The 12,793-nt window shown below is 41.1% G+C and overlaps 1 long non-coding RNA gene across 2 annotated transcripts; it reads left to right on the forward strand.

Annotated features, from left to right (window-relative positions):
- The first annotated feature begins 11,080 nt into the window (after window positions 1-11,080).
- Window positions 11,081-12,047, forward strand: LOC109512794 (uncharacterized). Of its 2 annotated transcripts, XR_002167701.1 has the most exons (3): window positions 11,081-11,323; window positions 11,467-11,606; window positions 12,009-12,047. It is a non-coding gene; the product is annotated as an uncharacterized LOC109512794 (long non-coding RNA). The 2 variants fall into 2 exon arrangements; XR_002167639.1 differs by having other exon boundaries at window positions 11,098-11,606.
- The last annotated feature ends 746 nt before the right edge of the window (window positions 12,048-12,793 follow it).

Genomic DNA, 12,793 nt, shown 5'->3' on the forward strand with positions numbered 1-12,793 from the left:
AGTACAGATTGTGCAAAGCAATACACTGAATATGAATCAAGAAGAAGTGATGATTCATCGCCTTTATTTAAGTAAAAGTAAAACAGTCAGGAGGTCTGGGACAAAAGGTAACATTTTTAACATTTGTTTCTCTAATTTTGAGCTCTTTTGACAAAGGGTGTTCAAAACTGCGACCAAACTAGATGTAAGTGTTTGGTATTAAATGACATGGAAAATGCCCATGCATCACAAACAGAAAATGCATTACTTAATCTCAACTCCAAGGAGTGAACTGTTACAATTGACCCATAGTCCAAGTAAATTGTAAGATAATGATATTAAGTCGGTGATCGACTGGTTAGCACATCGGCTTTACAGTGCAGAGGTGCGAGGTTCAATTTTGGCTTCAGCCCTTCTGTGTGGAGTGTGCATGCATGTCCTCCTCGTGTCTATGTGGGTTTTCTCTGGGTACTGTACTCCGGTTTCATCCCACATTTCAAGAACATGTATGGCACGTTAATGGAGCATGTTAAATTGTTCCAAGGTGTGACTGTGAGCACAAATGGTTGTTCGACTATGTGTGCCCTGTGATTGACTGCCAGTTCAGAATGCACCTTGCCTTCTGCCCGAAGACGGCTGGGATTGGCTCCAAGCACGCCCGCGACCCTTGTGAGGATAGAAAATGGATGGATGAAATGCCTTAGCATCCTCAACCATCCAATCACAAATTCCATTCATGTATTTTTTTTTTAAACTGGTAGAAAGTCAGAAAACCATTATACAGTCAAACCTCGGTTTTCGTCCATAATCCGTTCCAGAAGGCTGTTCGAAAACCGAAATTGTTCGAAAACCGAAACCACGCTCTTTTTAAAATACATAAAAAATGTTTACTGAACACGTCTGCTCACAATGGAAAGCAACACGAGGAAGCGTCACTTCCTCGCGTAAGGAAGGGAGAGGAGTCAAATGGTGCATTCAAGTGCGCTCAGTTTGTTCGCGAACTCAAATTTGTTCGTCATCCGAGGCATAAAAAAAACTCGAAATTTTTGGTCGAAAACCGAATTGGTCGAGAACCGAGACGTTCGAAAACTGAGGTTTGCCTGTATTAATATAAAAAAAAACGTCTTTCATTCCTAATAGCTTTCATCATTCAGTGCAACTTACATGAGCTTCGTGACATGCACATTCGACCAATCACAGATGCAACCAGCAGGCAGGCGGGTTGTTTGAACAAACACAGATATCGCAAAATCTTTGACAGACGCATTAAACTTTTGTTAAATGAGGATACGAGATATACCTCGGTTAGACCGAACGAGAGTTGAGCTTTTCTTGCGGTGTGATTACAGACCGTACACAGTCAATGCAGTTTGCATAGATAGGGGTGAATCTCTATGGGCACCAGGACTTGTACAACACAGTCAGCTTCCAATAAAAACCACAAGGAGCAGGTGTCGGCTACTTGGCGTCGCTGGATAATGTATGCACTTGTTTACCACTGTTCAACCACAACAGCAACAGATTTAGCAACCCCCCCATCCCCCGGCACCTTAATGCCACCGATGTTCATGATTTTTTTTTTTTAAATGTCAGAGAAGGAGATGTTGTAAACATGTAAATATGACATGTTATGTTTAATTTTTATCTGCTATTTCTTTGAATAATTTTTGGGTTTTAACCCTTTCATGCACCCTGTAACCTGATAACATGGTAAGCTGTCCATTGTCCCTGAAAAGGTTAAGTTAGTCATTTTTCCAATGCGTTTTTGCTATGGTGGGAGTTGGCCATAGAGTAAATATACAAATTGTTTTAATTGATATATTGGTCAATCGCGTGATCAAATCGGTGATGGAGTATCATTTTTTTCAATTGCTGATCGATCATAAAAGTGCTGAGAGCATAAAGCCTCGCAAGAGGTCACATCACAGATGATAGCAGGACACATTTCTCGGAAGCTGATCTCTTTTTCTCTAAATTGTGAATACAAAACCCAATTTTCAAACTACATTCACAAAACCTAAGAACCTTCTTTGGGGGGACCTGATGGATAGTCATTTATCATTCATCATGCAGCAAAAATATTTGTGCTTGTCAGAGCGTTCAAAGCTGGCAATACATCCCTGCGCACAAAATGGGTTCCCCCACGGGCAATTGGGGCCTTCGAACTGTGTGTATCTTCATTCTGGCAGGGGCGACCCTGATTGCCTAAAATCATGAGCCACAAGCGTGATCAACTTTGAGTTGTTGTTTTCAATCTGTGACACTATTGTGCTGTAGTAGGGCAAATTGGGGCCTTCGCACAGTGCGTATCTTCATTCAGGCAGGGGCGACCCTGGTTGCCTAAAATCATGAGCCACAAGTGTGATCAACTTTGAGTTGTTGTTTTCAATCTGTGACACTTTTGTGCTGTAGTTGTGTTTGACTTTTGCCAGCCATGCTCACCCGTACGCAACAAAGGTGCATCACAATGAAAATTCGTTGACAAATTGAGTTTGAACAGGTGAAAAGTGCTTGTGGTTTTGTCAAACGAGTGAGAGATTCAATCAGTGGGTTCAGGGAACCGAGCATTTGCTACAGACAATATGGTTTAGTGTTTTAGCAACTGAGAACAACTGTATTGAAGGCATGGACATTAAGAGCAATTGAGGCATTTCCATAAAGAGTAATAGTCAGACAAGCAACAGTAAGGGGATGGCTTCCCAAATATACTTCCACTTTATCAGATAGTAAACAGATCACTGCTATCCTCAGTAAATGGATTCATGGGGATGAACTCAGCTGGAAGCAAAGTCGAGGTAGGGATGCTCTTGAAGTGACAGGTGATTTCAAGTTTTCACCCAAGAAAACATGATGAGCTGGTAGTAAATCGATGGAAAGGTTCAATCAGTATCAAATCAGCCTTAATCTTTCTATCCGAGCCCTCCACATCAAAGTCTTCTCATGAGCTAATTCAGCAGTTCCGGCAACCCCCGAACAGTCAAATGAGTTCAAAAATCCCACAGTGTTTAGCATGGGAGAATACATTACCATGCTGACATGACAATCATTTTTCTGACACTATACTGCAGCAAAATCACCTTTTACAGTAACTACAGAGGAAAGGGAAGTTTTTTTTAGCTATCTCATTCCATTTATCAACTTTATTATTTGTGGAATAATTTCTCCTAGCAAAAACTTTTGATAGTGTTTGATCGTTGTGAATTTAAGAGATGAGTACATTTTCGGGTATATTCAAATATATATGCAAATGTGCCGCTGAACGATTGCGTTTGTGTGTACTGGATTAGCATTTGCCCTGATTTAGAGGCACAGAAGTGCTCGGTAGCTATTAGCGGACAGGTTTTCTGAAGTAGAGGCGACATTTTCAGAATTCTACATCATGAAGCTTTTATAAGGAGGAGGCCGGATGTGGTCCACACCTTCACTTACAACCCGTTAAGACACAATCATTTTTAATTTAACACCTTTCCCAGCTTCCACCAGTCTCATGTATGTTTCAGTTCAGTATGCCTGAAGAGGTCTAGACTCCTCAGTATGCAGCTGTTGACATTTTAGGTGGCAGAGGTGCATGCTGTGCATTGTTCTTCTGTTTTCAGTTAAAAATGAGCGCCGTTGGAATATAACAATTTGTTTTCCAATACAGCGTGAGACCTTGATCCTTCATCTCCCCCCCACCCCAATGTTCAGATACTCCCCCCATTCCTGCACCAGGACGCCTCCATTTTGCACATACTCTCACTCTCATGCTGTTGATCCTAATGCACTGACAGGCAGCTCTTAGGGAATGCCGAGGGATTGGCTCTGACAGAGTTACAGCACTGTGAGGACTGCACTACAGCGGCCTCTTTGAAGGAACAAAAATACCCATTTCAAAGTTGCTGCACATTAACGAACATTACCACTCAAATTCAAGTGTATGTGCTTGCACTCAAGAAGACACACATTCACGTTGCAACTTTGTCATATGATTTGTAATCAAAGGTAGCGGAGGGCTTAGAGAAATTGTGAAATTATGGGAGAGGGTGGCAGACCATGTGTTGTGTGTGTGATGATGAAAGCGTAGAAATAAGCTGCAGCTCTCCCTGCCTGTCACCTGCTGTCATAGCATCTGAATTTCGAGAGATAATTGCTTTTTCTCGCTGCCATTTTCAATCTCTTTCTCCTTCATTTCCTTCCATCAGTTGTCCTCTGTCTGCTATGTTTTCCTTTGTCTCATCCTCGGAATGAGGAGATACAGTATTTCCAGCAAATGTAGTCTGTTTCTCAGGCAAAAGCAAATAACTTTCCCCTCTCAATGGAATTGTGCCGCTATCAATGACAATAGTGTTTTCACTATAGGTTATGCATCTATTTATATCTTTTATTATAATTCACCTCCCCCAGGGCCGCGACACAGTTATGGCGGGGTGGGAGGTCATGGACATGAACACTCGGGTTGAAAGGTGCATGGTCTCCAAATAAGCACTTCACAGCAGTGATCTGTCAATTTTGCATCATCCTCCCGTGGGAGTCTGCTTACAGTTCTTTGCATGCTTCAATCTCTTGCATGGACTCCAATGAGACTTTTTCTGCTTCAACCATGTCAAAGACCGTCTTCTTCTCACGTGCTGAGGTCAAAAGGAATGAGAAGATCCGCTTCGATAGGCTGCAAACCACCCATTTCTACCTGTGCGCATCCTATGCACATATGTAGACTGTGCTTTGCACGAGACTTGCGCCGGACACGCAAATATTCTGCCTTTAAAACCTAAAGACTAAGTATGAAACCTTTCTCAGCTGATAGATTTGAATCTGACTTGAAGCAGTCATATCACACCAATCACTGAAACAGCTGAATAACATACATGTCAAACAAATGCGACAGTGAAGGCCCGCATGCTCCAAGCAGACCAGAAGATGCTTTCTTTTTCCATATTTTTATCTCCACTAGCCCTGACTATTTTATTGGTCTTTTACCGGACTCCCTCAAAAGAGCATGCACATGTGCTTTTGTTATATAAATAAATAAATATTTTGGAAAAAAATTTAAAAAGGGACTATAGACCCAGTTGTAGATCATGGGGAGATGGTGGTAAGGACTGTCTATTATTATTCTCCCAAAAGAACTTGAGGTAATGAGTTCATTTGCGAATCAGCTACTAGCTTTGCAGTTAGCAAACCTAGCATGAGTTCAAATGCGACGTATACTTTCCAATTTTTCACCTTTTATGTTCAAGTCACTTTTTCAATACTGCACACCACATTGTGATAGTGTGCACCACGTCCAGTCTCTCGTCCTAAGTAGGAGGGCACTGTCTTCCTAATTGGTCAATGCCGAAGAACCCATTGAAGGACGATGTAGGACATTTCATTCTATCAGAGGAACAAAAATTCTGAAATGCCAGACTTTCACAGTAGTGGTCGTGAAGCGTCCAGTATAAATATATGTACAGTAAATACTGTGTGTTTCCGCAATTTCAAAATGGTCTTCATAGGTACAAAGCCTTATCCACAGTTGATACGTACATGAATCAAATCTTTGCGGTGTTACTATAAATAGCACATGTCACATGTAATTCCATTGGCACTGCTTTGTTTTTTTATGTGTATTTTCCTCCGAACATTCTGTCTACCCACCAGGTTTTGTCTTCCCCTCCCCCACCCTCGTTCCCTCACGAGACAGTGCTCAAGCAGCAGACTGACTAGGATAAGCATTCGCTTGTTCGTTGACAGTCCGACCCCACAGTCTGTTTTCTCTTATAACGATGCAAAACAGTGGAACCAGCCTGTCAGTGACTTCCTCGTCTTCAGTTATTCTCAAACTGCTTTACCAAAGCTCTTAAAAAAATTCAGAAGAAAACTGTATTAAAATGATTCTTGTATCCATAATGCAGAAAACAGGACGATATGCTTTACTACCAGGCATTCACTTTCTATGCCAAGCCCAAAAGAGGGTGCTGGATGAAAATTGTCCCTTGAGATGCGTTATTCCTTGCTGGTGTACATGCTGATGATCATCCTTGTTTACACATTTAACTGTATTTTACAATCCAGGTATCTCATCGTCAAAATGTTTACCCCAGAGGAACATTAATTTTCCTCAAGGACAGTAGTCTAACCTGGACTGAAACCTCAATTCCCCAAGCAGCTTTTCTGACAGGTTCCGGTCCAGAGGGGGACAGGAGTCAAACTACACTAAAGAGGTAGGAGAGAAACGGGGAGGAGAGGAACCATGTGTGTGTCACCCACATTCGAAACTTACAAGGGCATTTGCGGGAAGTGCTTAGTAGTCAAAGAATATGGACCCCCCGTTCTGGTATTAGGGGGTATTAAAGGCTTAATTGGAAGAAATACGGTCGAACACATTATGCTTCAGCATCATTTGTCTTCCAGTGTCTGTCATTGTGTTGTATAAGAAACCTTGCAGACGGTCTCCAAAATGTCTTGGTTTACGAGCTACTGATATCCCCCCCCGCCCCCCATTAATTCATCACATCACTTGCTTCACGATAAGACAAAGCTAGGCTTGGGAGGAATACATTTAATCCGCTTACAATTATTCCAATGCCAAAATGTTGAAAGAAATTAATAACAAAAATTACAAATTTTTACACATTTGTATGGTCTTTTCTGTCTAATGGCTGTTGAATTATACTTGGTTTGGGAATGCTGGAGGGATCCAAATCCAAATCACAAGAACTGTGCTTTGATTTCTACTCACCAATCATGGAAGAGAAAGTGTCCTACAAGTTGGAATTTATCTCACCTGATTTGTCTTAATGCCTTCTTGAGGTAGAGCTGTACTGTAACCTGATAAATATGGAAAAATGTACTTGTTATAGTCCACAGGTGTCAAACTCAAGGCCCGGGGGCCAGATCTGGCCTGCCAGATCATTTTATGTGGCCCCCTGAAAGAAAATCATATGTGTCAACTTACAGGATCCTTGCGAAAAAAATGCACTGAAATGTCAAATTGTGACGTGTAATAAATGACGTTGAGATTTTGCAATAATTTTGTTACCCATAAAAGTAATAATGCGTTAGGTGCAATTAAACATTTTTTGTTGTTTCACTGTCATAACGGCACTCTGAGGGAAGATGTAACTCAAAAGTGGCCCGCGACAAAAATGAGTTTGACACCCTTGTTATAGTCTGTTAAGAGGTAAGGTTGTTCTTATTTGCAACCACCGCAAGAAAATAGATTTCAAACAGGATTGCTGCTGGTACGGCTGTCCAAATTCAAGGACTATCCAGACCTTGCACCAACCACTTTTGGTTGACTTTTCCACTTCACGCTCAAGAAAGACATTATTTCCTCTGGGGCCTGCCCGGCTGTAAAAGTCACCTTCTAATACAGAAACATCTTGGGAACTTCCTCTGACAACCTGCAGCTAACATACAGGACAGTGCCTGACACCATTCTAAAAGTAGTAAATGTTGAACCTTTTGTCACATGTCAGTGTATTTTATTTAAATGCTTCCAGATGTTCATTAAATGCATTCTGTGTTTACCCCTGTCATGTTCCGTATTGGGCAGCAGGTGGCAGGCGTTCATTCTGCTGTCTGCACACCTGCTGCCTATTTGCCAATTATCTCTCCTGCTATATCTAAGCACTCCAGTTTCAGCACATTGCCGGAGTATTGCACGCCGTGCCACTGCTGTTGCCCATTTACTCGAACGAACTCGTACACTATCGCTGATTGTTATATTTCCTAGTCCTATTGTAGACTATTTTTAAGTACGTGCTGTACCCAATATTTGGCTACATATTCTTCCTTGCCGTTTTTTGCAAGCGTTTTCTGTTGTCGCGTTTTTTCTCTATTTCCTGGTTCTCATTAATTACCAGCGCTTTCTGTTTTTCCATTAGGCGGAGTTTTTCGTTAATAATAAATGTTATTTTTGAGACAGAGTCCTTTGTCAGTGTCTGCTCTTTCGGTGATCCACTCATTCTCACCTTTTTCTGTTACGCACAAAGCGGTTCTTTTCCCTGCTTCGTGCGTAACGTGACAACCCCATCCCTTCTACACACCTTGATTGTAAGAACTAACAGGTTTCTTGTTTGCTCACTTCAATCTGAGTAGTAGTCTTCCTGAGCTCATGCAGATGGCATGGCACACAGACTTCATTGTTGCACTTTGGACTCGTTACAATTGGGAAGCTGATTGGGTTGAGAATATTTTCTTAAGCTGCAGATAATATCCATAATGAATTCATTTATTTGGGATTTCACTTTTGTCCTAGGTCACTAAAATCACAAGGAACATGCACTGCCCAAGATTTTGAGGAATAAACTGTCTCAGCTGAGAGACAATACATTCAGAATGGCAGGAACATTCTAAGAACCATAACGGAATCTGACCGTCATAAACACCAAAGTGGAAACACAAACACAAATACATATTTGACTTTGTGGTTTGCAATTTGTATATTGTAATATAATAAGAGTCAAACGTTTGGACACACTAACAAATGGTATAAATGACAAATCCAAATTTTGATTCAAAGGCTTCTTGACTTATGCCGCATTTAACAAGACAACCCATGGTGAAATTTACATCTTTTTGAGCCTTCTACATCAAACTCTACTCTTTCAACTTAGGCTGTAAGCACCTCATGGACCAAACTTATGAATGTTTCAAGTACACGTACAATGTATGCACATTATAACACAATGCCCTTCGAACTTTTTGTCAACACTTGTGGTTAGCGCGTCGACCTCACAGTGTAGAGGTGCAGGGTTCGATTCTGGCTCTGGCCTCCCTGTGTGGATTTGCATGTTCTCCCCGGGCCTGTGTGGGTTTTCTCCGGGTTTCCTCCCACATTCCAGAAACATGCATGGCACGCTGATTGAGCACTCCAAATTGTCCCTAGGTATGAGCATGAGCATGAATGGTTGTTCGTCTGTGTGTGCCCTGCAATTGGCTGGCAACCAGTTCAGGGTGTCCCCCGTCTGCTGCCCGAAGACGACTGGGATAGGCTCCAGCACCCTCTGCGACCCTTGTGAAGATTAATTGGATCGGAAAATGGATGAAAAATGAATGAATATTCCATAGTCTGATTTCATTTTTGGTGACATTTTATTGTTTTTGTTCTATTACCTTTACTGTGTGTGTGTTACTTTCATGTACATCTGTGAACTTCAAGTCTCCCAGTCTCACAGATGGTGGCCCATTTACGACCATAGGTGAAACCTGCTCTGGACTCTGTCCAATTTGGAAACCAGCCCCATGTTGACGTGGATGATGCTGTCACCTACCTGATGCATCGTCCTCACTCACATCTGGATGAGAGTGGAGACACTGTGGGGGTCATGTTTTTTAAAGTGGATGCTGGTGCTGATGCATGAATGCTGTTTACAAGTAGCAAGATGTTAGACACTTTCAACCAATTTGCGGCAGCAAGTGCAATCTACTTGCTGTTGCCTGCTGAGCAGTATCAATGCCAGGGATGAAAAATTGCTCAATAAACTCATCAAGAAGGCTGGGGACACTGTAGGACTCAAGATGGACACATTTGAGTCAGTGAGGGACCAGAGACCACTGAGCAAGCTTCTCTCCATTTTGAACAATCATTGAAATTCTCTCTATGACAAGCTACAGAAAAGGAGCTCTTTCTCAAACAGACTTATTCAGCTTCAGTGCCGGAAACAACGCTTCAGACCATCTTTGATACCATTCGCCATTAATTCATATTGCATACACTGGGTATGAAGAGGATCCACCTGGACACTGCAATAGCAGATAACATTTTTCACATGCAATGAATATTATTCGAATGTGCAATATCTTTGTGCATTTGTAATGGCTATTAACAGGTTTGCTGCATGTTTAATACATAGTGGTTTATTTGAATCATTAACATGGCATTGCATATTCACTGCCATTGCAGGTAACACCTTAAATTAAGTCTTTCTTCCCTCCTATCTATCTATTGTTGAGGGAAGAGTGGCCTTTCTCTTCCCTGCGTGTTCGTTAATTTCGGACGAGGAGAATGTTGGTAATCCATATAAAGGCTGGAGTCGATGAACAGTTCCTTCGAAGGGTTTAATTTATTTTCTGCAGTTTACAAATCGATTCGGGCTCCTGAGGGGGTCCAGATTTCAATCAGGAAGCGTAGAAGAAACACGGTCATGAGATTATGTAGAGACAATATGATAATGAGAGGCGGGGAGTTGCGCCTCTATGCAAATCCCAGAAACAACGAAAGTAACATGTCATCTGACCCGGTATGGCTGGAAGAAGTTGGGAGTGGTGAGGTGAGACCAGACCACCACTACCCACCATTTGGTGTGATGGCAGGAATACAGATACTTGAGATAACAGTTCCTCTTTTGATGTTCAACATGTCCTATGGAGGGGGGCCCTTCTATCTATCTATCTATCTATCTATCTATCTATCTGATCTACTCTAATGTAAACAATTTAATCTTATCCTATGGAATGATCTTTCCACATGTATCTGGCACAGTGAGGGCAAGGTGGAGTAACTTTGTGAATGGGTTTGAATCTGGAGTTTCTTCCCACATTCCACAATTAACACTGAAGACTTGGATGGGTTGAATGCGATTATGAACCCGTGTTTGACTGAACAGTACAATATGAGCCTGGCCATTTGAGTCCAGGGTGTACAAAGAAAATGGAGGATGAGGGGATGAATTGTGGATTTTCGTTTTAAATGTTTATCTACTCACAGTGCATTGTTGCCCCCTGGTGGATGCTTTCATCCATCCAACCATCCATCCATTTTCGAAACCGCTTATCCCCGCTTTCATACACTGTAAATTAGACGACACTGTGTCTTCAAAACGGTCTAAAATGACATTAGGGCTTTTCAGTGACACCTTTTACATCTGTATGTACCCGGGCATAAACATTTTATAGTACTCGTGAATGTGCACAATCAGTAACGAACTCAACCGGAAGAGGAAGGACAGAACTTTTCAGCTGGCTTTTCTCATGAACACTGCCGCTTCGTTGAATTGCCATTACAAGTTCATGCACCGGTAGTCTTATCCTGCCTAGTTTTCTGAAATTTCCCCCATTACAGTTTTTAAAACAGCATCGCGATGCTTTACGTGATATTTAACAAAAAATACGTGACGGATGCACACTGCAGCAGGAGTTGCAACGTGAGAAAATGAGCCTTACTTAATGTTTTTTTTTGGACATTTGTTCATGATTGAAGTGCGTTCATGTTAAAGTGACGTGCTTGGGCATGGATGCCCTGAAGAAAGAGCTTCATGTACTTCAGGGTTAAGTTCTACTGAAAGTTTTGATCATTATTTTTACAAAACACCGAGCATTATTAATTTCGAACAGAAACAACTGAAGTGCCGTTACCTGCCAATCAAATCACCCAAATTAGGTTAATGTACTTTATTACAACCGTTTTCAATTTAGCAATATATGCTTCTTTTATGAGTTCTTTGCGAGGCATTGATTAAATTGTACTTTTTTTTAATGTCGCTATATTGAGATGACATCATTAAGTTGCCTCTTTATGAACAGAAACTTTCACACTGATCACGAGACTTCTTTTATTCGTGCCAGTTTTCATGACGTTTTCAAAATGAGCTTCGGGTCCGTCGCCATGGTAACAAAAACATAACCGACGAACGCTGATCACCTCGCCTGGATTTTCTAGTCGGGTGAGACTTGTATTCTTTTATTTTCTTCTTCTTAAACTATGTATAATTTCTTGTTTTATTTCACGATGAGTTCTATAGATTGTTTGGCTGTGACGAGAGACTTCTTGATTTACTTAATCAAAAAACACGTAGTTTATACTGCATCGGGATAATGGGACAGTTTCTGTGAAACGACACAGAGTAATATTGAGGCTGGACGCATATTTGGTTCTACGTAAAATGTTAAGATGTCATTCAACATCCTTTTTTCCCCTTACTCAAGCAGTTTGATAGACATATAACAACAGCAAAAAGTTATTGTGATATTTATACTTTAAAAGTTACTGTTTTTTCTTCATTGACCTCAAAATAAATCACAGTGTCATTGCTATTATCTCAATACTGTATGTGCTTCCACTGCAGGTGCCGCCTGATGTTGACATGCAGAAGATGTTGCAGTCTCGAAAACCACGCCTGACTACAGTGGTCAATGAAATGCACCCACCTCGATTCCTGGAACTACTTAACCCGAGCACGACGGCCCATCAAAATGTAATCATGTACTATTCTGACCTTCATGGCTTGTTAATGAACCAACTTCAAAAAAAAAAAATGCAATTTTTATTTTTATGGGCAATGAAAATAAAAGGTGTCATTTTTTTCAATACAAATTGAGAGCATATTTTAAATGTATGCACCAATGAGAGCAGTGACCGCTTGAAGTAAAAGATAAAGCATACAGTATATTGTCTTTCTAAAACTGCACTAGTCCCCTGATTAGATAACTGATGGATAGTTTAGATCAGTGGTTCTTAACCTTTTTATAGGTACCGAACCCAACCAGTTAATATGCACATTTACCGAACCCTTCATGAGTGAAAAATAAATATGCATATATTTTACAAATTAGGGATATAAAAAAAACGCATTTATTAAAAACAGAAAAAAAGTAAATAAAATTTCAAGAGATAAGTATACCTTTTTTTCTTTTTAATTGTACGACATACTATTACGACAGTCACACGTTGACTACTAAGTGAACTAAATTTCCCACAGCACTGATTGGACAAGCAATGTAATGTGATCATCTGCAGCCAGTGACTGCCAAGCGGACGTAACTAATTAACATCCTGAGTCGCCGTGTGTCTTACCCTCCATGGCAAAGGCTCCGTCCGACCCCTGAGACCGACTCACCGAACCCCTGGGGT

Source organism: Hippocampus comes, unplaced genomic scaffold, assembly GCF_001891065.2.
Source record: "Hippocampus comes isolate QL1 unplaced genomic scaffold, H_comes_QL1_v1.1 scaffold956, whole genome shotgun sequence".
NCBI lineage: Eukaryota > Metazoa > Chordata > Actinopteri > Syngnathiformes > Syngnathidae > Hippocampus > Hippocampus comes.